At 41.0% G+C, this 26,077-nt stretch overlaps 1 protein-coding gene across 1 annotated transcript in view; it reads left to right on the top strand.

Annotated features, from left to right (window-relative positions):
- Window positions 1-2,896: 2,896 nt before the first annotated feature.
- LOC136866228 (thymidine phosphorylase) overlaps window positions 2,897-26,077 on the top strand; it is a 170,251-nt gene continuing 147,070 nt past the window's right edge. Inside the window, exon 1 of the mRNA XM_067143013.2 lies at window positions 2,897-3,044. The gene's annotated coding sequence lies outside the window, so the exon portion shown is untranslated. The remainder of the gene's footprint in view (window positions 3,045-26,077) is intronic.

The following is a 26,077-nucleotide window of genomic DNA, read 5'->3' as shown; positions in this document are numbered from 1 at the left end:
GCTAGTGGGTAACCTTGGAATGAGCTTCTGAACAAGAAGGAAAGTTTTCACTATCAGTGTTTTCAGACATCAGCGAGCAATGAACGAGTCATCACTTGAAAAGAGCACTCGAGGAGCGGCAAACCACACAGTGAGCGCAAATGTAACTATATTTGCCTAGGCTGTGATAAGGATTACTTGAAACTGATCGCATAATGCTCCCACATTCCAGACGAAGTCAGCAAATGTTTGGAAACACTTTCACAAATTGAGTTTCCGGGATTTTTAACTTTTAAACAGACCACAAGTTAAGCAAAAGACAATAATTACAGCAGTCGATAGCATCAACATTAATTTCCTCATTTCTATGACGTCATATTTTTATCCTAGCGTCTTTTCACAAACTTAAAAAGTACGTTTCTCGTTTCTGTGAACATAATAACATGGTTTTATTGAAAATCCACAGCCTGTTTCCAGCCATTCGGCCGGGTCGGGAATGGATTGGAATGAATGAATGAATGAATGAATGAATGAATAAGTGAAGCCCCCATTTAGTGGCGAGGTTAGGAAATGTGCCGGAGAGTGCTGGAGAGTGTTGCTGGAATGAAATATGACAGGGAAAATCTGAGTACCCGGAGAAAAACCTGTCCTGCCTCCGCTTTGTCCAGCACAAATCTCACATAGAGTGACCGGGATTTGAACCACGGTATCCAGCGATGAGAGGTCGGCGCGCTGCTGCCTGAGCCACGGAGGCTTATACATATTTTATTAAATTTTTTCTTTAAGTTGTATGTGACCAAAAATGATGGGATGAAAGCATATTTTTAGTCATAATAGTATTATTCACATATATTGTGCCAATAATGCTAAGTGATTTTATTTGTGTTTGGTTTTTTGAAATGAGCGAGTTGGCCGTGTGGTTAGGGCCGCGTAGCCGTGAGCTTACATTCACGAGATAGTGGGCTCGAACCCCATTGCCAGCAGTCCTAAAAATGGTTTTCCGTGGTTTCCCATTTTGACATCAGGTAAATGCTGGGGCTGTACCTTAATTATGGCCACGATTGCTTCCTTCCCGCTCCTAGCCCCTTCCTATCAAATCGCCGCCATAAGACCTATCTGTGTCGCTGTGATGAAATAATAGTTCGCGTACCCCAGATGCATACATTGTGAAGGTTCACTCTGCCAGACACATGAAATGGTCTTGTCAATAAAAGTCAGTTTCTCGGAAAGACCAACAACCTCTAACCGATCTCAGAAATTCCCACACAACTGCAAACAACGATAGAGATTTCGGATTTCAGCAACAGTCGGTAAGTTTTCACTTGCTAACGTTTGCGTAGAATATATCAGGCAATTGACCAAGACCTCTGTGATTCCCGGCTTGCACGATTTGTTGACTTCTCAGGGCTCCTGGCATAGGTATGCTTCCTTCATGCGCACGTTGATCTCGGCCGATGATCCTGACTGGCCTGTTCGTTGAGCATCGCACAGGCAACCTGTCTCTTGGAATTTCTTGAAATACGCATGATCATTATTTTAGCTGTAAGTGCTGCAGTGCGATATTTTTCACGAAATTGCCGCTGTAACATTTAACGAATTCTAAGATGCAATAAACTATCTTGTCGCCAAATTTGTTGTTTCCATTGTTGACTGCCCTCTAGTGGCTAAATCTACAAACACGCCAAGGCGCCTATTACGGACGCAAAGCTGAAGAGGTTCTGTATCTGTTGATATAAGTCATTTTGCTGTGTCTGCCATAGCTATTGCACTATCAGTGTTTAAAACCCCTGAGAGATTATGAATAAACCTGAATATTTGATCAGGCTGTTCAAAGTCAGTGCGAGATGTTTTAGTTTTCCAAAGAGAATGTTGACAAATTAGGGTGTTTGCATCATTACGTTTAAAATACCTTACAGTGGATAAACTGACACAGTGCAGTAAGGTGAAGGGGTATTCAGGTAAAATAAATTCGTTGTTTTACAGTGAGGAAAGCAAACGAATGGGAAAGATAAGAGTATATTTTTGTGTCCTCGTTTCAATAATCGAAAGGTGGTGACATCAGTGGTGATAAAAATTGCTTTCACGTTCTGAAATCCGCGACATAACACACTTTTGCATTTATACCGTGTGCAACGAAATATCTGTCTAGACATAGTTTTGGGGTTTCTTGCAAGAAAACGAAACAAAGATCTCTCCAAATTTGCATTAAATTCCACACGACAAAAACACACAAGGTTACTATGGAAAGGTTTTAGTACGATATCTGTATGGAAGGATATGTGATAGGATGGATATGTGACCAGAATTTCTTAAGACATGCTGAGGATATCGTGAAAATATTTCATCACCTACATACACAGGGAGAAATTACGTGTGCAGTCGTGTAGTCAGAAATTTACAATGCACGTAAAATGAGAGTCTGAATTTGCTTTTTTTTTTTTTTTTTTTTTTTTTTTTTTTTTTTTTTTTTTTTGCACCTGGCTCCTCACTTTCGCCTGTCCTCTAAACCTTCCTCTTGGTTAGCTCTTATTCCTTTCAGACCTCAGCGGTATTAGGTTTGCGAGACGTAGGGTGTCTCATTTTCTAACCTTCCCTTTCTTTTGCTGATACATCTGCTTTTGAAGGTTCAGACCCCCTTATTTTTCACCTTTCATAGCTGTTCCCTTTATCGTAACTTCATCATAAGTTACGAAGAGTCAGACCTACCTTTTCCCCCATCTTTTATTAAAGTTAAAAAAGGATACTATCTAGTTGTACATCCCCTTAAAATAATAATCACCTTCACGTTTCACTTCTGTTCAAAGCCACATTGCGATGCGAATAGTAGGCTATATTTAGAGCCTGGAATCTGTGAGTTCGCAGAAAGGAATAAGGAAAGTCAGAAGAATGACATTTGAATGCAGACCACTCTCAACTCGTTCATAAGGAAGATAACACTTCTGGCTGGAGCACGATAACAGATATCTCCTTATCATAAACACTAACGATATAAAAGAAACGTGAAATCGCAAGTAAGAACCTCATCGCCGTGATAGGGAAATTGAGAACCTGTGCTGCGTATAAAGGTAAGTGATGTTTGTGTGGAATGTGTGCAAGGATGGGTGGTGTGGTAGCGATGTGCCGGCGTTGGAACCGGCCGAACCGGTTTCATGTTTACAAGTTTCACTATCTGTGATTTAGAGGCATGGGTTTTTTCGCATTAATTTATTTACGATTTCACGAAAAGGCAGTGATTGTCGCGTTATTTTGCGAAATACGACTTTCCTCGTCCCTTGAATTTCACTTTAATCTATATATATAATATAAGAATTTTGTCTGTACATTGCTCAGAATTTGAAAATAATGGTATTTCTGTATCGGTCATGTCCATAGTAACAAGGAAATGCAGTTTTTACTTTTCCGTAATGTCTGTCTGTCTGTCTGTCTGTCTGTCTGTCTGTCTGTCTGTCTGTCTGTCTGTCTGTCTGTCTGTCTGTCTGTCTGTCTGTCTGTACACGCATCACGAGAAAACAGCTGAAGAGAATTTAATGAAAATCGGTATGTGAAGTCGGAGGATGAGCCACTACAATCTAGGCTATAAATCATTTTACTCGCGCTGAGTGAAATGGTAGTTTAGGGGAAGGCCTAAAATTTAGTTCTCAAATATTTATATTATTAGTGATCTTATCGATAAATACTACATAACGAAAGTTATACAGAATTAAATTTCCGATCATTTATGTTATATATTGTTACCGAACCGGCTTTGATAACACATACATTCATAAATTTGTATTTTTGTTGCCAAGTCCATATCAACGCCGAGCCACGAGAAAATGGGTTAACAGCAGTGGCGTATACTGAGGGCTACCAAGGCTATCAGTGAAGCCCAAACCGCAAATGCGAGCGATGGAAATCTAAAGCACATTATATTGTAAGCATCTGACACATTGCTCCATTTGCAAACCTTGAAAGCAATGAGAAAACACGTCGCACGTATTTCTGAGAAGAAGGCTTCGGAGACTGATATTGCAGCCCAGACTCTCGTCCCTACCCAACGACTCGCCTCACGCGGCTTGCCGCTGTCTGCCTACAGGCGCGGGGACCGGTGGATGATTGCTGTGCTAGGCTTCGGTCCGTCAGATCGTCACTGCTATCACCATGCGTTATTCATCGTATATACTTCCTCACCTCATCCTTCTGCCTTAAATATATAGATAACGGAGTGCTGGTAATTCACTCCCGTTTACTTCTACATCCTTGTAGGAAGACACTACAGGGCTGCTGTTATAGGAGTAATATAGTTTTCTTTTTATTGGTAGATCTGCTAAAATGAAACCTAATCTTTCAGGTTTAGTGTTCTCTTTTGTTGGTTGGAATCGAACCCGTGATCATGGGTCGGGCACGACCACTGATCTTCCGAGGAAGATAATTAACCATTGAACGATGGGTACGACCGCTGTAAAATTCAACATTGTTATTTAACGATTATGATGGTAATAATAATAATAATAATAATAATAATAATAATAATAATAATAATAATAATAATAATAATAATAATAATAATAATAATAATAATAATAATAATAATAATGGTGCGTGGCATCTACATAGGCTTGGTGGTGACCTAATAAGGATAACATGAATGGCGAAGACGTCATAAACACCCAGTTCCCAAGCCAGGGGAATTAACAGTATGAGCGGGTTGATTCTAAAAATTGAACCGGGGCCGTCGGACCGAAGGCAAGCATTCTATCCATTTAGCCTCAAAGCTGGACTTCAATTTGCTAAACCTTAGGCTACCAACTCGATTGATCAGGTGTTGAGTATTGGCGGTGGCAGAGGCCAGGCTAGTAGCTTGTGAAGCAGCCTTGACAACACAGCGGGCAGCTCCGGAGGCCTATTCAAAATTATAGGACCACAATTCACGAAATAACTCCATATTCAATCTGAAAAGAGCCGTTTCTTAAGAAAAGCTTCTTCCTCCTCACTTTCATTAAATTCTACATTCATTGTATTAACGGATATTTTCAGACTCACCGCATACTCCTAGGAAACAGATTAGTAAAAGGGCATAGTTTTTGCCCTGGGAGTCTCCACTATTCGACACCCCCAGCCGGCCGAAATAAGACGAAGAGTGTTCACGGATCACGGCTGTCTGCGGCTTGGTCATTCCAGCTCTGGAACTTTGGACTGTTAGATCGACAGCGTAGTACTGTTCGTTGAAAATGAGAAAATGTGTGATTTTTCATTTGATGGAGTATTTCATACGAAAGCATTGCTTTCAATCGCGCCATTCCTACTGACGTCATTGTAATGACCTATGTTCATTTCAATTGGGAAAACTACTAAGACAGCCTTTCTGAGGATGTAAAAATTCAGATGGAGAGTGAGTGTCTGCCATTATAATGAAAACTCCCCAACCTGATTGTGACTGATGGTAGGCAAGGGGGCCTAACATTACAATGCAAATTCCCTAACCCAGTCTTCATATGAGAAAAGACGTTTGGTGACCTCCCCGTCGCGTTTCTGGGGTAATACAATCTTGGTCACAACGTGTACACTACCTAACCTAGAATTCTGTATACAATGTAGAATTCCGTAGCGAAGCACGGGTATATCAGCTAGTCATTTTATAAAGTTAGTCCTAAAGGTTTCATTCATTTAATCTGCGAATTATGTATGTGAAATACACTGACTGACAGAGCAAATGCAACACCAAGGAGGAGTGGTTCGAAAGGGATGAAAGTTGGGGAAAAAACAGAGTCGGCACGGAAGAATAATTGATGTTTATTTCAAACCGATATGCAGGTTACACAATGCGCACGGCATCGACTCAGTAGGATGTAGGACCACCGCGAGCGGCGATGCACGCAGAAACACGTCGAGGTACAGAGTCAATAAGAGTGCGGATGGTGTCCTGAGGGATGGTTCTCCATTCTCTGTCAACCATTTGCCACAGTTGGTCGTCCGTACGAGGCTGGGGCAGAGTTTGCAAACGGCGTCCAATGAGATCCCACACGTGTTCGATTGGTGAGAGATCCGGAGAGTACGCTGGCCACGGAAGCATCTGTACACCTCGTAGAGCCTGTTGGGAGATGCGAGCAGTGTGTGGGCGGGCATTATCCTGCTGAAACAGAGCATTGGGCAGCCCCTGAAGGTACGGGAGTGCCACCGGCCGCAGCACATGCTGCACGTAGCGGTGGGCATTTAACGTGCCTTGAATACGCACTAGAGGTGACGTGGAATCATACGCAATAGCGCCCCAAACCACGATGCCGCGTTGTCTAGCGGTAGGGCGCTCCACAGTTACTGCCGGATTTGACCTTTCTCCACGCCGACGCCACACTCGTCTGCGGTGACTATCACTGACAGAACAGAAGCGTGACTCATCGGAGAACACGACGTTCCGCCATTCCGTCATCCAAGTCGCTCTAGCCCGGCACCATGCCAGGCGTGCACGTCTATGCTGTGGAGTCAATGGTAGTCTTCTGAGCGGACGCCGGGAGTGCAGGCCTCCTTCAACCAATCGACGGGAAATTGTTCTGGTCGATATTGGAACAGCCAGGGTGTCTTGCACATGCTGAACAATGGCGGTTGACGTGGCGTGCGGGGCTGCCACGGCTTGGCGGCGGATGCGCCGATCCTCGCGTGCTGACGTCACTCGGGCTGCGCCTGGACCCCTCGCACATGCCACATGTCCCTGCGCCAACCATCTTCGCCACAGGCGCTGCACCGTGGACACATCCCTATGGGTATCGGCTGCGATTTGACGAAGCGACCAACCTGCCCTTCTCAGCCCGATCACCATACCCCTCGTAAAGTCGTCTGTCTGCTGGAAATGCCTCCGTTGACGGCGGCCTGGCATTCTTAGCTATACACGTGTCCTGTGGCACACGACAACACGTTCTACAATGACTGTCGGCTGAGAAATCACGGTACGAAGTGGGCCATTCGCCAACGCCGTGTCCCATTTATCGTTCGCTACGTGCGCAGCACAGCGGCGCATTTCACATCATGAGCATACCTCAGTGACGTCAGTCTACCCTGCAATTGGCATAAAGTTCTGACCACTCCTTCTTGGTGTTGCATTTGCTCTGTCAGTCAGTGTATACAGGAGGTTCTTGAGCCCGACTCGTTGGCTGAATGGTCAGCGTACTGCCCTTCGGTTCAGAGAGTGCCGGGTTCTAGTCCCGGTCGGGTCGGGAATTTTAATCGCTTCTGATTAATTCTTGTGGGTCGGGGACAGGGTGTTTGAGTCTCTCCCAACACTCCTCTTCATATTCACACAACACAACACACTACCAACCACCACAGAAACACACAATAGAGATTACATCCCTGCATATAGGGTTGGCGTCAGGAAGGGCATCCTGGCGTAAAACAAGGCCAAATCCACACTTGCAACTGTGGGAAAAAGTGGTAGAAGAAGAAGTAGAAGGTACAGAATGTTCTTGGAAAAGGTTCCAGTATCTACAGAGGGGTCAACACGCAACAACGGGAAAGAGGTTCTATAAACATTGGTCACAAACCCAGTATCTGCTGCCAATACAATGCAATCAATGATCACCATGTCTTTGATCTACTCTTCACAACGTGTGCTCGATGTGAATGCCATCCACTGCAGTGCAGCCTTCCACCTATGTCTCATTGAATCGCACATTCGTTGGAACACCCCTGGCTATTGCCGGATTGCATCACAGGCATTGAACACGCGTTCTCGCGGTGTACCCACATCATTTACGGGGACCGCATACACCATGGTCTTTATGCAGTGGAATACTGTACGTTGACTAGTGTGTTTCGTCCTTGTTAGATACAGAACAGTACGATGTACTGCATCAATTATCTACATACAATGGTTTCCCATTTGTTTCGTGACAAAGTGCTAGGAGTGCAAGATATACCCCTCCTACATAATAAGACCACAACACAACATGCTAGTACCTTTACGACCAATTGTTAGGTAGGAGCGTATTTTCGTCTTTTGTTGCATACGGCCATCCGTAAATTATTTAAAAATCTAGATCATTGAGCGAGCCGTAACTCCGATGATATTGGGTTTGCGACCAATGTTTATAGAACCGTTTTTCCTTCGTTTGCTGCGTACTGCCTCTTGTGTTAATATTAAAACCTTTTTCAAGCACTCTGTATATATGTTATATAAACAATATTGATGAAATGAAATGTCGTATGGCTTTTAGTGCCGGGATATCCTAGGACGGGTTCGGCTCGCCAGGTTTCTATTTGACTCCCGCGTCGTGATGAGGATGAAATGATGATGAAGACAACACATACACCCAATTAAGGTTAAAATCCCCGACCCGGCCGGGAATCGAACCCGGGACCCTCTGAACCGAAGGCCAGTACGCTAACCGTTCAGCCAACGAGTCGGACAACAATATTGATAATAATTCATTATTTGTTTCTCATAGTTCTAATCAAGGTTACATTATAGATCCTTTCACCCTATATGGCCATACCACGGCGGGGTTACCTAGAATACTAAAACTAACACGTATTTCTGTCCAATTGAGAAATCCTTATTCTGTCTTCTAATTCTCTTCTCACACGAAGTATTCGAATATAATTTCAAGCTCGTTATTTTCCGTGAATTTTGCTGCCGTTTCACACTTATTGCGAAATACAGTCGAACATCGATATCTCGAACCTCCATTACTCGAATGTTCAGTATCTCGAAGTAACTTAAATTCCCCGGCCGTTTTTCCTGATCTTTGTGCGTATTTATTTCTCTACTACTCGAATTTCGGTTACACGTATTTCTCGAAGCAAACATTAACTGTGCAATACGGCATTTGTGGTTTGTCGGGAACAGTTAACAAGTAAAGAAAGTGATGCTGGGAGCTAATATGACGGGAACCGGAAAACTGAAACTTCTAGTGATCGGAAAATCGGCGAAGCCTCGCTGTTTCTCCGGTGTGAATTAATTACCAGTCACGCATGAAAACAACCCCCGAATTCGCGGATGACAAGTTCCATTTACGAATCTCGGCTGTACCGAGCTCGATAGCTGCCTGCAGTCGCTTAAGTGCGGCCAGTATCCAGTAATCGGGAGATAGTGGGTTCGAGCCCCCCTGTCGGCAGCCCTGAAGATGGTTTTCCGTGGTTTCCCATTTCCACACCAGGCAAATGCCGGGGCTGTATCTTAATTAAGGCCACGGTTGCTTCCTTTCAATTCCTAGGCCTTTCCTATCACATCGTCGCCGTAAGACATATTTGTGTCGGTGCGACGTAAAGCAAATAACAAATATATATATATATATATATATATATATATATATCGGCTGCGTGGTATTGACGAGAAATTTCAACGTGAATGGAGGAAACGTTAACAGTAGCAAACAAAAGAGACTAAGGGATTTTTTCCAAAGGTGTTAACGGAGGTACGTTTCTTGTTTCACTATTGTATGTACTGTATCCTGTCTTCTAAAAAGTTGCTGTAATAAGGGTTATAATTAAAGTGATGCCGTAAAATAGAGTTTGATGGTGTATTTGTAAATACTCTTACCGGTACAAATAAGCCCGTACATGCTCAAAAACGATATTCTCTATATCTCGAAATTTCGATAAGTCGAAATAAAATTTAGCTCCCGAGGTGAGTCGAGATATGGAAGTTCCACTGTAAGTACTGTACGCGCACTTTTTAGTGATAGATTTTTGTACTCGGTGAGGAGTAAGAAGGGAGCACTGCCGGTTCCGGTAAATACTGCCAACTGAATGGAAATGAAATCTGAATTGAATCGATAATGTGATCTATCGATATGAATTTTCTAAACCTTTATTATCTTAACGCCAACAACTGTGTCACACACACAATATATAATACTATATAATATTTCCCGATGCGAAACGTGTTCCTAGCATGAATTCTATAGTTTGGCTTTGCTGTGTAAACAACAGCAGTACGAGTACGTAAAGTGTACGCCAGATGTCGCACAACGATTCTTAGTTTGTGTTTCATAGGTTGCCAATACGAATCTCGAAGATAATCGAAGTCGACCGATTCAGCACTAGAGTGTAAATCTATCGCTAAAAAGTGCGCAGATAGTACATTTCACTTTCAACAGTCCTTATCACTTTAATTCGCTGTAATTCGCAAAAGTAAAATAATTATTATCTTGACCAGAATCGTATGACTCATTAAGATACTATCTCAAAATCGCTTCAAAATATCTTTTTTTTCTCGTTTATCGCTAATGCGAAAAATATCACGCCTCTAGCCATGGAGAACCAACCAATCCTCGCTGTCACTTTAGTAAATTAAGGAAATGTTTCTGTACGTATTTAAGCTGTTATTGTCCGTTATCTTCAACAGCTCGGTTTGACCAAATTAAATGACTACTGCACCCAATTAAGGTTAAAATACCCGACCCGGCCGAGAATCGAACCCAGGATCCCCTGAACCGAACGCCAGTACGCTGACCATTCAGCCAACGAATCAACGCTTGGTATCGCAGATGTTACAATTACAAGTGAAAGCTTTAAATTACAGTATTGAAACATCGGAGTTCTTAAGCTGAAAACAATTGTTCAGCCAGATGCTTCCTTTTTCCACTTCCACCTCGTAGGTTCTGACGAGGCCAAATGTCACGTTCGACCTCTCCGTCCTGCAAACGTTCCTGTCCCTCTTTTATGCACGCCGCTATTTTATTTTTTTATTATTTTTTATTATTTTTTTTTTTTACAGCTTGCTTTACGTCGCACCGACACAGATAGGTCTTATGGCGATGATGGGACAGGAAAGGTCTAGGATTGGGAAGGAAGTGACCGTGGTCTTAATTAAGGTACATCCGCAGCATTTGCCTGGTGTGGAAATGGGAGACCAAGGAAAGCCATCTTCAAGGCTGCCGACAGTGGGGTTCGAACCCACCATCTCCCGAATACTGGATACTGGCCGCACTTAAGCGATTGCGGTTATCGAGCTCGGTAACTTCTATTGTTAGATCATGGTCTATGCATACGCTGTGGAAAACTCAAGCTACAATAACTGTAGCGGGAATGAGATCGGTCCTGTTTATATCCAGATACTTAAGTTTTATGAAGCTGCCCTTCAGTGGAGTATATGATCGTTCAATTATTTGTCTTGGTTTTGACACTACTGTGTTAAAATGACGTTCGATTCGAGTCGGGTTTCTTACGTCTATTTAAGCAAAAATTCACCATGGCTGGGAAAAAAATATTTTGACGTTATGTCTCTGTAAATGTCCGAATTACGAAGAATTCTTGCATCGCTCACGGAGCGTGGATAACCCATGAAACAATATATGAATTTCATGGACCGTCTCAAATCGCTTTTTTTTTTTTTTTTTGCTAGGGGCTTTACGTCGCACCGACGACGAATCCACTCGGCCGTTATTCTTGGCTCTCTAGAGCGGGATTATTTAATGTGATTGATAGAATGTGAGGATGGTCTTCTTCTTTTTTTTTTGCTAGTTGCTTTACGTCGCACCGACACAGATAGGTCTTATGGCGACGATAGGATAGGAAAGGCCTAGGAGTTGGAAGGAAGCGGCCGTGGCCTTAATTAAGGTACAGCCCCAGCATTTTCCTTGTGTGAAAATGGGAAACCACGGAAAACCATCTTCAGGGCTGCCGATAATGGGATTCGAACCTACTATCTCCCGGATGCAAGCTCACAGCCGCGCGCCTCTACGCGCACGGCCAACTCGCCCGGTAAATCGCTTATTATGTAACTGCGTGAAAGCATTTTCGATTTGTGTACATTTCGGCATCTTTTTGGGGTGCTTTCATGAGAATATATGTTTGATGCATTCTGGAAGACTTTCCTAGATTTCTGGATCTGATCACCTTGTGGCCACTTAATTACATTTGCTGAAATACTGCAGAGTGCACTAACGACTCTTACGAAACAGGGAAATAATGTTGATTTGGCCATATCAACATATTCACCGATAGATCTAAATGAATTTGGTGTTGCTAATAGCCATATGACCACTAAAAGTTGTTTACTCGAGGTCTAACACGTTTATTATGATTGTTTTCCACTTAGCTAGTAAAGGACCAATAATCACCAATACATTTTCAGAATCATTTCGTGGAAGTCTAAAGTCAGATTTTATTTCCGTGTCCGAATAACTGCTTACCTCATCAATATACTGCGTAATCATAACCAGCTTAACTTCTTTCTGAAGCGTTGCACATAGGATTTTGTGTTATCATCATCATCATCATCATCATCATCATCATCATCATTATCATCATCATGAGCTTCTGCCTGTAAGAGGATCAAAAATTGTTTTAAGGAACACCAGACTCTAAATTACTTCGTGCCGAATGTTTTTTCAACTCTACTAAAAGGTTACTTACGTCGTAGTTAACTAATAGCTTTTTGGTCAATAAAAATATGCAGTCGGTCAGCCATGTTTACAATCACTTTACTCTGTGATGTTCACAATACCTTGTTCCTGAGCTTTCGTAAAATGCAACCATGAGTAGAATTGAGTAAATACGGATTCACAGAAGAGTTAACTCCCAGGAAATAACTGATGTCGAAGTCTTGAGAAAAGTCCAGTCTCTAATACTAATAATTTGGAAAATAAAGGCGCAGTTCTTCCGATATCAGCCGTAGCACAACATATTTCTGACAACCAGATATGAAGGCATACAACAGCTAACCTGAAATGAACTTATATTGTAATTCTGCCCACGGTACCGTACGCATGGAATAGTGACTGGATGTTGAGAACGCAGGGGTGGATTTATAGAACAAGGGGGCCAACTTACTGCATATTTTTTGAGGGGAGGGGGAGGCTGTCTTAAGACACATCTGCATATATGTGCAACAATTCATTTTGCTAGTTGTTTAACTTCGCATTAACACATCGAAAGTTTTCGGCGACGCAAGAATAGGAAAGGGTTAAGATTGGGAAGGAAGCGGCCGTGGACTAAGGAGCACTCCCAACATTTGCCTGGTGTGAAAATAGGAAACCACGGAAAGCCATATTCAGGCCTATCGACGGTGGGATTCGAATGCTACAGCTTCTAAATGGACTACAATTAATGACTCTAGAAATGTTAATAAACCGTGATATTGCTTTTGAAGACGTTCGTCTCAGCCTTTGCTGGCGAGACCTAGTATTTACAGTGCACTATGTCTTTTGGTATAGGCTAGAGCAGTTTTGTTGCTTTCATTGACCTGTCTCACTCTTATTCTTGGCTTTGACAATATCAAAGTGACTGAGGTATGAGCGATGCTAGTAATGCCATTCCTCATGCAGCCAGTCCCTGGTATGAATGGTGTGAAAATGTTCCTCATAGGGTCGGTTGATGTACGGTAGCCAGAAGATAGACGGTAGATATCACGAGAAGGATGCGCAGTAGACTGCCGTTGTCGTGACGTCAATGGACCGTTCCTCCCATTACACTACACACTGTTTGGCGCGTTAATATGATCGTTAATATGAAGTTCGGTGCATTGCTGTTCGTCTGCGGTGTGTACATTGTTTCTTTAATTATTCTATTACTTTCGAGGCTTGCGAATGTTTTGAAAGTCATGAACTTGTGCGTATCCTTCGTGAGTGAAGTGAATTCCAGTGTATATGCCGTGTTTGTGCTACTAAAATGCCGTGCTGTGTGGTTGCAGGCTGTACAAACCATCCCAACAACGCAAAGAATCGTAAATTGTCCTTTTATAGATTCCAGAAAGACCTTTTCTTTTTTTACAATTTGTTTTACATTGCACCGACACAGATATGTCTTATGGCGACGAAGGGATCGGAAAGGCCTAAGGGTGGGAATGAAGCGGCTTTGGCCTTAATTAAGACACAACCCTAGCATTTGCTTGATGTGAAAATGGAATACTTTCATTGACCTGTCTCACTCTTATTCTTGGCTTTGACAATATCAAAGTGACTGAGGTATGAGAGATGCTAGTAATGCCATTCCTCATGCAGCCAGTCCCTGGGGCTCGAACCCACTATCCCCCGGACGCAAGCTCACAGCTGCACGCCCCTAACTGCACGACCAACTTGCCCAGTTCCAAAAGACCTAACTCTGCACAAAACAATGAGTAGGCCTACAGTTTTGTAAAAGAAGAGATGTTCTTAACTCTAAACTCGCACGTACATGCACCTTTCTCAGGAAGGACAAATTAACGAACAGTTACGCCAAAATAAAGAAAGCTTGCCCTTGAAGTGTGATCTACCTGGTGTGATGGTTGAAAATGAAGAATTAAAAGAAAGAATCAAATTACTTCCTGAAGATCTAAAAAGAGCCCAAACCAAAATAAAGAAATTGGAGGAAATTTAAAAAACTCTGAGGATTATTTCTAAATGTCAAAAACAATGTTTACTAAATGGAAAGTGCACAAACTGGTTGCCTGAACATGTAGCCAATGCAGTTACAAATCGGTGTATCTCCAAAAAAAAAAAAAGAACACTTTGTCATATGTTAGGGAAACTCTAAAATATCCCCTTCCTAGTGAAATAACAATAACATGGCGCTTGTCACAATTTTCAACTCCACCTGGGTTTTTGGATATCAGTTTTAACCTTCTAAGGGGTCAAGCAAATATTATAAATGATAATTTTAAAAGAGATGTAATGACGAGCTTTGACGAGATGAAAGTTAAATCTGATATATGCTACATGGTGCTGAAGATGTATTTAGAGGGCATCATGTAAATGTGCAGGTTGTTATAGTAATAAGTCTAACTGGTAAATGGAAACAGCCTATTTACTATCAGTTCGACCAGACCGTCCCTAGTGATTTATTTTTTGAAACGGTAAAAACTTGCTGAGGAAACGGGATTTCGCCTGAGGGCTTCTGTTAGTGATATGGGTGGTTCCAACCGAAAGTCAAGCATCGACATGGGAGTAAGTCCAAAGAGGTCTTTCATAAAATATCCATGTACTGATGACCGTGTGATTTAGGCGTTTTGTGATGTTCCTCACATCCTTGAGTAAATAAGAAACCATATGTTAAACCAAGGATACACGCTTCCATCTGGAAAAACTATTACAAAAGACATATTTGCAGTCCTAGTAGAATACCAGAAAATTGGTTCACTCACAGAATAACCGAAAAACATTTGCTAGTAACCGGTAGTGAATGACAAAACGTAAGAAAATCTGCTGAACTTCTCTCTGGCAATGTGGCTAAGGCTAATCGTATATTTTTCCTGGGAATGAACATGTTTGTTGAAACTGTTAATAATTGATTTGATGTTTTTAATAATATAATCCTTCATCATCCAACAAAACAAGTTCAAAAGTGCCCACAGAACAAGTTTAGAGGAACAGGATGTTATCCTGAATAAAATGTTCGACCTGCTATCATCAGCAATAGTTATTGGAAAAACTTACTTACTACCTTTTCAAATAGGCTGTATGGTTTCCATCCGTAGTTTGCAGGGATTATTTCGAAACCTAAAATCTGATGCCCTCGACCGAGTAGACTCTGCTGTTACTAGTGACACCTTAGAATCAGTCGAAACTAACTTGACATTTTTTTATTCAGAGTATGAAGATTTTAATTTTATGGTTGACTCATTAGTAGATCAATTTACTGAGCAGCACAATCTCAAAGATTGCTTAGGCCTACATAATGAAAATAAGGACTTATTGAAAATGTTGGTGGGGTATATTGCATACCGAGTTACGAAAAAAGGAATCATCACTAGCTTCATCTACGGAGAAAAAACTGGAAAATGCGTTAGTATTAAGAACTCTTACTGGATCTCGGCTCTATCTAGAGGAGGCCTAATGAATCCATCACCCCAGTGATTCGACACTGTTTGCAAACTAGAAAAATAATTTTAAAGGTCCCACGGAAATGGTGTAAGGGAGTACCCAAGAGTGATGAAGGAACTGATAGATATCATCAGACCTAAGTATAGTGAAGTCGACGACTTCGCTGTTACGTGTTTTGCGAGAACTCGTCCATTTCTTAGAACAAAAGAACTGAATACAAAGAGAGCACTCAAGAGGTCAGTGAATGAAAGCCTGGCTACGGATTCCCGTGCAGACGCTACACGGAAAAGTGGAAGAAGTTGAACAAAATTAAGTCCTGGAAGGTCGGCCTAAATAAACAGTGATGGCATTTTATTATGTAGATTTATTATTATTATTATTATTATTATTATTATTATTATTATTATTATTAGATTTTGGTTAGTAATAAAAAAAGCAATACTGTTAGTACAGTACTTACTATTTTCAGGAAAAGTAAAAGCATGCAGTATTTGATCTTGTGAATTTTGTTTAGACTTAATCGGTTAATATCATTTCTTGACTGTTAAGATTTGATATTTTTAATTTTTATGTGTATAGGGTATTTATTTTAAATTCTTTCAAGTAATTGGGAACTGTAAATACTAAACTTTCCGATATATTGGAAGAATTAAAAATGCTTTATTACATATTAACACAAGGTCTTACTATTCTGGCTTTTAAAGTAGGTCTGCAATGTTTGCGAAAGCACAAACAAAAATAAAAATAATAGTTTTATGCAATATGTTAGTGGTTTTCATGTGAAAATATTATATTACAATGTAAACTTGTTTGTGATAAGGAAGATAAGCGGGACGCTTGGCACACTGATTTTCAGGAAGTTACAGCGCCTGGCATACTAGAGTCCCCTGACGTCACACGCTCCTGGTCGGCTGTCGTGGGTTGGTGCATGCATTTCAGTGGGCTTGGGAGACTGATATGTAACAGCATCTTATGGCTCAGCGAGGAAAGCAACGGGGAGCTACCTCACTCTTCATTTCCCTAGTACGTCTCTTCTGTGATACCTAGGCCATCTGTGACGGTTAATGGTGGACCTGGTGAAGATCCAACCACACAACCCGACTCATAGATTCGTTTCACTGGCTTCATCTGTATACGTATCAACAAAATCTGTAAATGAAAGAACAGTCATTGTTACGATACCGATGGATTAATGCAGCATAACAGTAAAATGTGATTTTACATAGACAGACATTAAAACTATGAATAGAGTACATCACAACGTTTAGAATCAAACGCAAAAATATCCATGCCGTTCAAGGTTATGCAGTTAACGTTACAGTGTTGATATCAGACATGAAGGGAAACGCTCTGTAGTTAATACGTAGGTTCGCCAACTTCTCAGGTCTTTGGCAAAGAACACATGACTAACGCTATAATAAAGTTTGAACCACGATTACTTTTCTATGAATACGCGCAATATTATTTTTATTCAAAGTAATTTCCAACTCTTTTTTCTCCTTTCTTCTTCCTTCGTTTACTTCTTCTTTTACTCTGATTTGAGGGCCCGGAAATCAGGGCCTATAATGTTTTTTGTATTGGTCATCAAGGGGATAAAGGATAGAAAGTTAATGTTTTATCCTATTCATACCCCCAACCATGATGTAGATGTAACGGCAGTGAATGTGTCAAACACTAAAGTAGCAGTGAATAGAAGTTTTGCAGGAGTATTAAAGATTAAAAACGAGGACAATCCTATTTACGGCCCCACAAATCCGCTCCTACATTCACGTTGTAAGCAATTGGGAGTATCGCTCCATGCCATCCCTGACTGCGTTACAGATGACCTCAAGAGAGGACTCGAAGGAAATACGAACGATCTTTAACTGATGTTCTGTGCAGCCTTGACCTTCACATGGTAAGCACGTGCTGGCCTGCAATAACAGATCTTAATGCAGCTATCGACATTAGCTGTTGTGCAAATGTGCAAAGGGACAGTAGACCTATATGGCTGGAGGCCATCTGAAAATTTGCCTTGCGGAAGTTAGCGTGACGGAAGTGTAACCCTAGCTACCGTGCAGGTTGTGATGTAAGATGTGTGTGTACGACCAGACAATGTTCAGTGGCGTATGCTGGGATCAAGACGTGGGCTATCACTAGATTTAGGTTACCCCTTTTCGATAGTTGGTTTAGTGAACGTGAAGTCTTCAGCGTTTTGAGCTGCAGCCAATAGCGAACGGAGTAGCCTGTTGTGTTGTGAAGGTTGCTTCACAAACTACAGCCCTGTCCTCTGCCATTGCCAATACTCGACACCTCATCAGTGGAGATGGTAGCCAAAGGTTTAGCAAATTAAAGCCCGGCTTTATGGCTAAATGGATAGAATGCTTGCCTTTGGTGCGATAGCCCCGGTTCAATTTTCAGAATCAACCCCCTCATACTGGCTTGGGAACTGGGTATTTATGATGTTTTCGCTATTCATTTTATCGTCGTTAGGTCACCACCAAGCCTATACAGATGCCATGACTATTATTATTATTATTATTATTATTATTATTATTATTATTATTATTATTATTATTTTAAATAAACATGTAGGATTTTTCAGCGGTCGTACCCATTGTTCACTGGTTAGTTAGCTTCCTCGGGAGATCAGTAGTGTTGTCCGACCCATGATCACGGGTTCGATTCCAACCAACAAAAGAGAACACTTAACCTGAAAGAATGCATTTCATTTTAGCAGATCTACCTATAAAAAGGAAACTATATTGCTCCTATAACAGCAGGCCTGCAGTGTCTTCCTACAAGAATGAGGAAGTAAACGGGAGTGAAATACCAGCGCTCTGTTATCTATATAATTAAGTCAGGAGTATGAGGTGCGGAAGTATATACGATGAGTAACGCACGGTTGATGTAGTTTGCAGTGGCGATTTGATGGACCGAAGCCTAGCACAGGTATCACCCCGGTCCCAGCACCTATCGGACATACGTCAGCAAGCCGCACGAGGTGGGTCGAGGGGAGAGGGACGAGAGTTTAGGCTGCAATATCTGTCTCCAATGCCTTACTCTCAGAAATACTGCGACGTTTTTTCTCACTATGTTCAAGTTTTGTAAATGGAACAATGTGTCAGATGCTTACATTATAATGTGCTTTGGATTACCATTATTTTGAACTGAGGTTTGGTCTTCACCGATAGCTTTGGTAGCCCTCAGTATACGCCACTGACAATGTTACCCGGCACCCGTGCAGGCTATGTCTTTAAAGGGCCCTTTACACGTTCAGACTTGTCTGCACAGACCACGTTTGCAACGACCGTCTGCACATCTGGTCTGCACTGTCCACGCTGCGTTTACACCTTCCGACCATTTGTACAGCTTTCGCACAGTCCTGTATTTCTAATCGAGACGAGCACAGGTAGTATTTCCTGACCATGGCCACATTAAGTCAATTAACTTACAAAGTGGTACTTCTGTCTAATGTTGTTATTTCGGAAGTTAAAAAGAGGAAGAAATCACAACGTAGAAGGTGGACAAAAGACTGGCTTCTACAACACGTTTCGCTTTCGCACGTTGTTTTGAAGGAGTTAAAATTGGAAAAAGATGACTGGTTTAACTACTTGAGAATGGACGAAGAGAAATTCTTAGTGCTGTTGCAGTATGTCACACCGTATATAAGGAGAGAAGACAGTGTAATGAGAGAATCGATAAGCACTTTAGAAAGACTTGTAGTAACATTGAGGTTTCTGGCAACGGGAAAAAGCTATGCGGACCTTAAATTTTCTGCTATAGTGTCTCCTTCATCTTTAAGCCACATCATTCCGGAAACATGCCGTGCTATATATGAAGTTCTAAGGAATATTTAAAGATGAGAATTCAAAGGCATTATTTTGCTTAGGTAAAATAGATTGCGTGTTCCTTCCTCAGCTGCTGGAGTTCCGTAGCTGTAAGTTGAGTGCATTCATTCATTCATTCATTCATTCATTCATTCATTTATTTATCCATCCATCAATAATAAGGGCTCTCTTTTCATCTGGTAGTTATCCGTGACAGGGAGAGAACAGTAGCGGTATTTATTGGGTCATGCAAATATGCATGAATACAGTTCAATCGTGCAGTCATTCATTCATTTATCTATTCATGCAGTCATTCACAATGTGTGTTGTAATTGTAGTATAACTGGATCAGGTACAGAATTGTGACATGAAGCACTAATTGAACTCACGAAGTGTTAAGATAGGCCTGCATGTTGTCCTAGATCATATAACACTGTTAACATCTAGGACAAAATTAATGAATGAATCGATTAATTAATTAATTAAAATACAATTTCAAGATTGGGTGTAAATAGTTAGTAGGCTTAATTTTAATGTTTAATGTCGTGATAGATGGACAAGTTGTGATAAGGAAATGTTAGTTTAGAAACTAATACATCATATGCCGCGTTTTCTTCATTCCGGACACTGTATTCTTTGCTCTTGATCTTACAAACACTTGGCAATGATTTATAGAGTTCTATGAATTCAATCATAAATGTACGGGTACAATTACGCGAATCTCGAGTAAACTCACCCATAGCTGTTCCTGTATTGAGAGCAAACACTACGCTACAGTACAACACTACATACACGCTCCCAGACGAAGGACTGTGCTATCTGTCTGCAGCGTTGTCTGCGTAAGCTTTACACGCAGACTTGCAGACTTGTCTGCGCGTGGTCTGTGTTAATTCAAACTCCGCCAGACTGCACAGGCCGAACACAGACCGCAGTACAGACCAAAATTACGGTCGGCGATTCATTTACACGCAACGACTTGTCTGCACAAACACGGTCTGTACAGACAGATCTGTGTAAATGTCTGAGCGTGTAAAGGGCCCTTTATGGCTGGTGGGCATCTGAAATTAGCTGCCGGTGATGTATGGCCATGACCGAGACAAATGATAATTTGATTTTCGCAAAGGGAAAAGTGCTTTCTTTTGTAAAGCTTTCATTGCGTATCCTCTCTCAGGCCAAGGGGATTTGTAAGGGGGCAGCAGCCATGGCCTGGAAAAGGATCTGTCCTTGCGTTTGCCTTTGAACAGGAGAATAGGAAACACCAGCAGGACAGGCCACCGTCTCCCGAATGCAGAGCTGTAGAACCACCGTTAAGCCGAAGACTGCTCTGCCCGCTCTTCTTTTCACGAAGGCAACTTGTTATAGTGATTTTCTTTGCTGAAACTTCAGTTTTAAACATGAGATATAAGATGGATCTTTCTTAATGCGTGTCTGGAATTACAGTACATACAATTAAGGTATTTACACCTGCATTCAGATTACCAGGATTGGATGCGAAATGGAGGAAATGTATCCATCGTGATTTCTTCGTAATGTCAAATAATTCGTTAGTGTACAGTTGAGCTGTAAGTAGGAATGGCCCCATTAACCCAGATATAGGATCATCAAATAAAGAAATATAGCATTCTTCAATGAAAAATATTACTTCAGAATTAGGAAAAATTGTCTCTATAATGTTAGATCAAATTTACCTTAATGTGACATATAAAGGAGGAAAAGTATTAAGAATAATAGAATAATTGTGTAGATGATGGTTGTTAACACCCCAACACTTATTTACAAAATAAAGATGTCAGTGAGATCTTCCCAGTTTAAAATTTGCAAGCCGACACACCATATAACCTCATTATTATTATTATTATTATTATTATTATTATTATTATTATTATTATTATTATTATTATTATTATAAGTATATTTGTCTTCCAGCAGCAAATGTGTAAACAGAAATGAGTTTGTAACCTTATGTGGTTGTAGTCTTCAAAAATGTATCTCCTATTCGAGACTGTACCTACCGTATTTATGAGTAAAAATGTGCTCGAATAAACGATTTGAACAGTTTTAATTAATCATCTGACATAGCTAGTATGAATTAGATGTTCTCTCTTTTAGACAACACGTCTAATACAGTTGAAGACAAGAGCACAGTATAGGAATATGTAACAATTGAATCTAAATTTTCTGATCTGAGACGGTACATTCAGAAAAGTATACGCCATTGAAACGTAGACTTGGTCTATGGGGAAGGATTTTATTCCCTACTTCTGTAGAGCATAAGAATAGACCTGCTTAATAACCTCTAAAGTCATGTATTCGTTGTAGAATATAAAGCTCTCTGTTATACAAAGAATTTTTCGATAACTCCTTTCTGTTTAAGCCAGGATCAGTATATCGGTGGCGTAGTTCTAATACCATGTATCTAAAAATGCTCTTCCTATTCATTACCTTCCTTAAGACTGGTCACGCCTCGCAGCTACATATGGATATGCAGTCCATCAAAACAAGTGAAGACCTCTCCGGAATAAGGATGTAACCATCAAATTGTTGAAAAATGAGATTTCAGTTGAAACGAGGTGTATCATCACGCCTCTATTCTGTAGTGTCATCTGATGTCTTACATTTGCCTGATTTACAGTCAGTAGAACTTTATCCTCCGTGATGTAAGGATGGAACGCAGTGCTTCGCCAGGTGTAATAGATAATTTAAATAAAGGCCATAGACGAAATCACATCTATATTTTGAAATATTATCTTGGCATTTTTGTTATTGTTATTTTCATTTTTACACTAATATTTATAAAGTGGCAGGGTGGGATTCAGTTAGGTGGAAATACAGTAAGCAGTCTGGCCTATGCTGACGACTTGGTCTTAATGGCAGATTGTGCCGAAAGCCTGCAATCTAATATCTTGGAACTTGAAAATAGGTGCAGTGAGTATGGTATGAAAATTAGCCTCTCGAATACTAAATTGATGCGAGTAGGTAAGAAATGCAACAGAACTCAATGTCTGATTGGTGATACAAAGCTGGAACAGGTATATAATTTTAAGTATTTAGGTTGTGTGTTCTCCCAGGATGGTAATATAGTGAGATTGAATCAAGGTGTAGTAAAGCTAATGCAGTGAGCTCGCAGTTGCGATCAACAGTGTTCTGTAAGAAGGAAGTCAGCCCCCAGACGAAACTAGCTTTACATCGGTCTGTTTTCAGACCAACTTTGCTTTACGGGAGCGAAAGCTGGGTGAATTCAGGATATCTTATTCATAAGTTAGAAGTAACAGCTATGAAAGTAGCGAGAATGATTGCTAGTACAAACAGGTGGGAACAATGGCAGATGGGTACTCGGAACGAGGAGATAAAGGCTAAGTTAGGAATTAACTCGATGGATGAAGCTGTATGCATAAACCGGCTTCGGTGGTGGGGTCATGTGAAGCGAATGGAGGAGGATAGGTTACCTAGGAGGATAATGGACTCTGTTATGGAGGGTAAGAGAAGTAGAGGTAGACCAAGACGACGATGGTTAGACTCAGTTTCTAATGATTTAAAGATTAATAATAATAATAATAATAATAATAATAATAATAATAATAATAATAATAATAATAATAATAATAATAATAATAATAATCGTATGGCCTCAGCTACCGTGTGCAGACATTTCGATTTGACGCCATCTGGCTGTCTGCTCGTCAATTTCGACGTTCCGTTTTACTCTAGGTCCGTTAGATGGCAGACAGAGTAAACCGGATCTCTCTTGGGCGTCTATGGCTGAGATTTAATTAATTTTGTCGGGTAAATACTAAATGTATCACCAGAGATCTTTTACATGCCGACATCGTACGACATGGAGTGTCGAATGGACTTTTTTCCGCCCTTCAAAAATCCGACTACCTCTGCCGGGTTTGAACCCGCTATCTTGGGATACGGAGGCCGACACTCTACCTCGGATCCACAGAGGCAGCTGATTTAAAGATAAGAGGTATAGAACTAAATGAGGCCACAGCACTAGCTGCAAATAGGGGATTGTGGCGACGTTCAGTAAATACACAGAGGCTTGCAGAATGAACGCAGAAAGGCATAACGGTCTATAGTGATAATGTATGTATGTATGTATGTATGTATGTATGTATGTATGTATGTATGTATGTATGTATGTATGTATGTATGTATGTATGTATGTATGTATGTATGTATCATTTGTGTTCCAAGTGCATGGACAAACGTGCATATTATTTTTCATGGTATCACTTCCACTTCATACATCATTTTTAAAACCTTAAGTTATAACTGTTACAACGTAAACAACGTATTTCCAAAATTAACAATTATCTTGTTTTATCTTAGTGTAGAAAATATTTCTAGATATTTACATAGTTTATCCAATGATTTTCAACAAAACCTCACAAACGAAACACATGAGCCCTTGACTATATTTATCGACTATTAAGTACCTCACTTTCAGAAAACACTGTTCCAACATCAAACACAAAGTCAGTGCCAGAAACAACATCCTGAGGAAGCTGAGAGGTACAAACTGGGCAGCATAGCCACAAGTTCTTAGAACCACTGCATTGGCTCTGTGTTACTCTGCTGCGGAATATGCATCCCCTGTGTGGTATAGATCATCCCACTCCAAGACTGTGGACCCTGCCCTAAATAAAGCTTGTAGATTAATCACAGGGTGCCTGAAACCTACTCCTGTTGAGAAGCTATACTGTCTTGCTGGCGTTGCACCTCCAAGTATTCGTCGAGAAGTCGCTGCTGATCAAGAACGACTGAAGGTTGAGAACGTTGAAACTCACCCGCTGTTTGGTCACCAACAATCTCAATCTAGGCTGAAATCCAGGAAAAGTTTCCTCCAGACATCAAAGCCCTTGAAAGGACCACCAGACAAGGCAAGACTTTCCTTGTGGAAATCTAAGCAACAAGAATGGATGGAGCCGCGTGAACAACTTCCGGCTGGCTACAATGTAGACTGGAGTGTTTGGAAGTCCCTTAACCGATTAAGAACTGGTGTCGGCAGGGCTAAGTCCTCACTTAAGTTATGGGGCTTCACATCAGAGGACAGCAAGTGCGACTGTGTTGAAGAACAAACAGTGAGCCATATGTATCAATGTCCTCTCTGCCCATTTTCAGGTTCACAGCAAGATTTAATGCTTGCTGAAGACAACGCCCTAGGTGTGGCTCAGTTTTGGCAAACCACCGTCTAGATTTACAGTAAATTTGGTCTATTTTCTTTTGTCTGTTAATTTTTGTAAATAGTTTAATTATTACTTTATTTTCAACTATATGATTAAGTATGCTTCTGACACGAGTAAATAAATAAAGTATCTAATTACAATACTTACATCAACATTTAAGAGTTACCTATTGCTAATAAAACTGTAACATTGTAATCTTCACATTAGCAGCTGAGGAGAGTAATAACAATACACCAGTCAATCAAACTTCCAACAATGGCCACACAGCACTCCAAAATATTGGCCCCTCCTCCAAAGTCGGTTCCCAGCCAAGTTTCCTGCCCCACTACCTCTTAGAACGTAAACCCACCACGACCAATCACATAATCTCAAGTCATCAAAAACGATAAATGCAGACACTACAGAATTTACATCGCTCGGGAGCCAAGGAGCGGGGTCTGCGAGGAACGTCACGTTGTGACTTACACGTTTCTAATGCCGAAAACGACCCAATCACAGAACAGAGGAATTAACTAATGAAAGTTGAAATTCCTGACCCAGCCTGGAATCAAACTCGGGACTCTTTGGACGAAAGGCCAGCATGCTAACCGTTTAGCCATGGAGCAACATATTTCGGAGTTATAATCGCAAACGAAATCATATACTGGTGCTTAAAAATCGTCATTTTAAAAATTCCCCTCTTATCCCCTGGTATTTCACTGAGACCTACCCAGTCTCATATTTTCCCTCATGTCCCACATTTCGAAGCCATCTTTGGTCCCGCAACTATAAGCCTGAATGTGTGCACATGATTTCATACCACTATGAGTTGACTTTGTAAGTATTGTCACTTCAAACCTAGATGTCCATCAGCTGCTGGGCTCCAATCCCCCTGCCTAGGTGGTTATCTCTTGAGTATTAAGATATGTGTCGATTGCGGATTCACGATACTTCACGTCTCTTAAAAGAATCAACTAGGCTATCTAATCACAAGTGAATGGGATGCTTTCAAGATGATAACAATGCACATTATGATAGCTTCCAACAGCTCAGAGAGATTCGGTCATCATACGAAAATATTTGAATCTACATTCCCTGTGCCCTTCAAAATCCAAGCAACGGTCAATTTGCACTTGACGCAGATAACGAGAACAGTAGAACGCAACCCAGATAACAATGAACAATAAGAAGAAAGTTTAAAAATAAATATCTCCTGAGAAGTGGAGTGATTAGGACGGTGAATCACTTGCAACATCTTTAGCTGTCTGCTTCCTTTCTTGAGCAATGACACAGAATAGAGGAGAGGAGAGAACTTATTTGATTATTGTTTGGTTGAAAGAGCTATACCAAATGAATGGAGAGTTGCTATAGTAGCCCCTGTGTACTGTATAAAGGAAAGGGTGAT

Source organism: Anabrus simplex, chromosome 3 (genome assembly GCF_040414725.1).
Source record: "Anabrus simplex isolate iqAnaSimp1 chromosome 3, ASM4041472v1, whole genome shotgun sequence".
NCBI lineage: Eukaryota > Metazoa > Arthropoda > Insecta > Orthoptera > Tettigoniidae > Anabrus > Anabrus simplex.
This window is presented reverse-complemented; position numbering and strand designations above follow the sequence as displayed.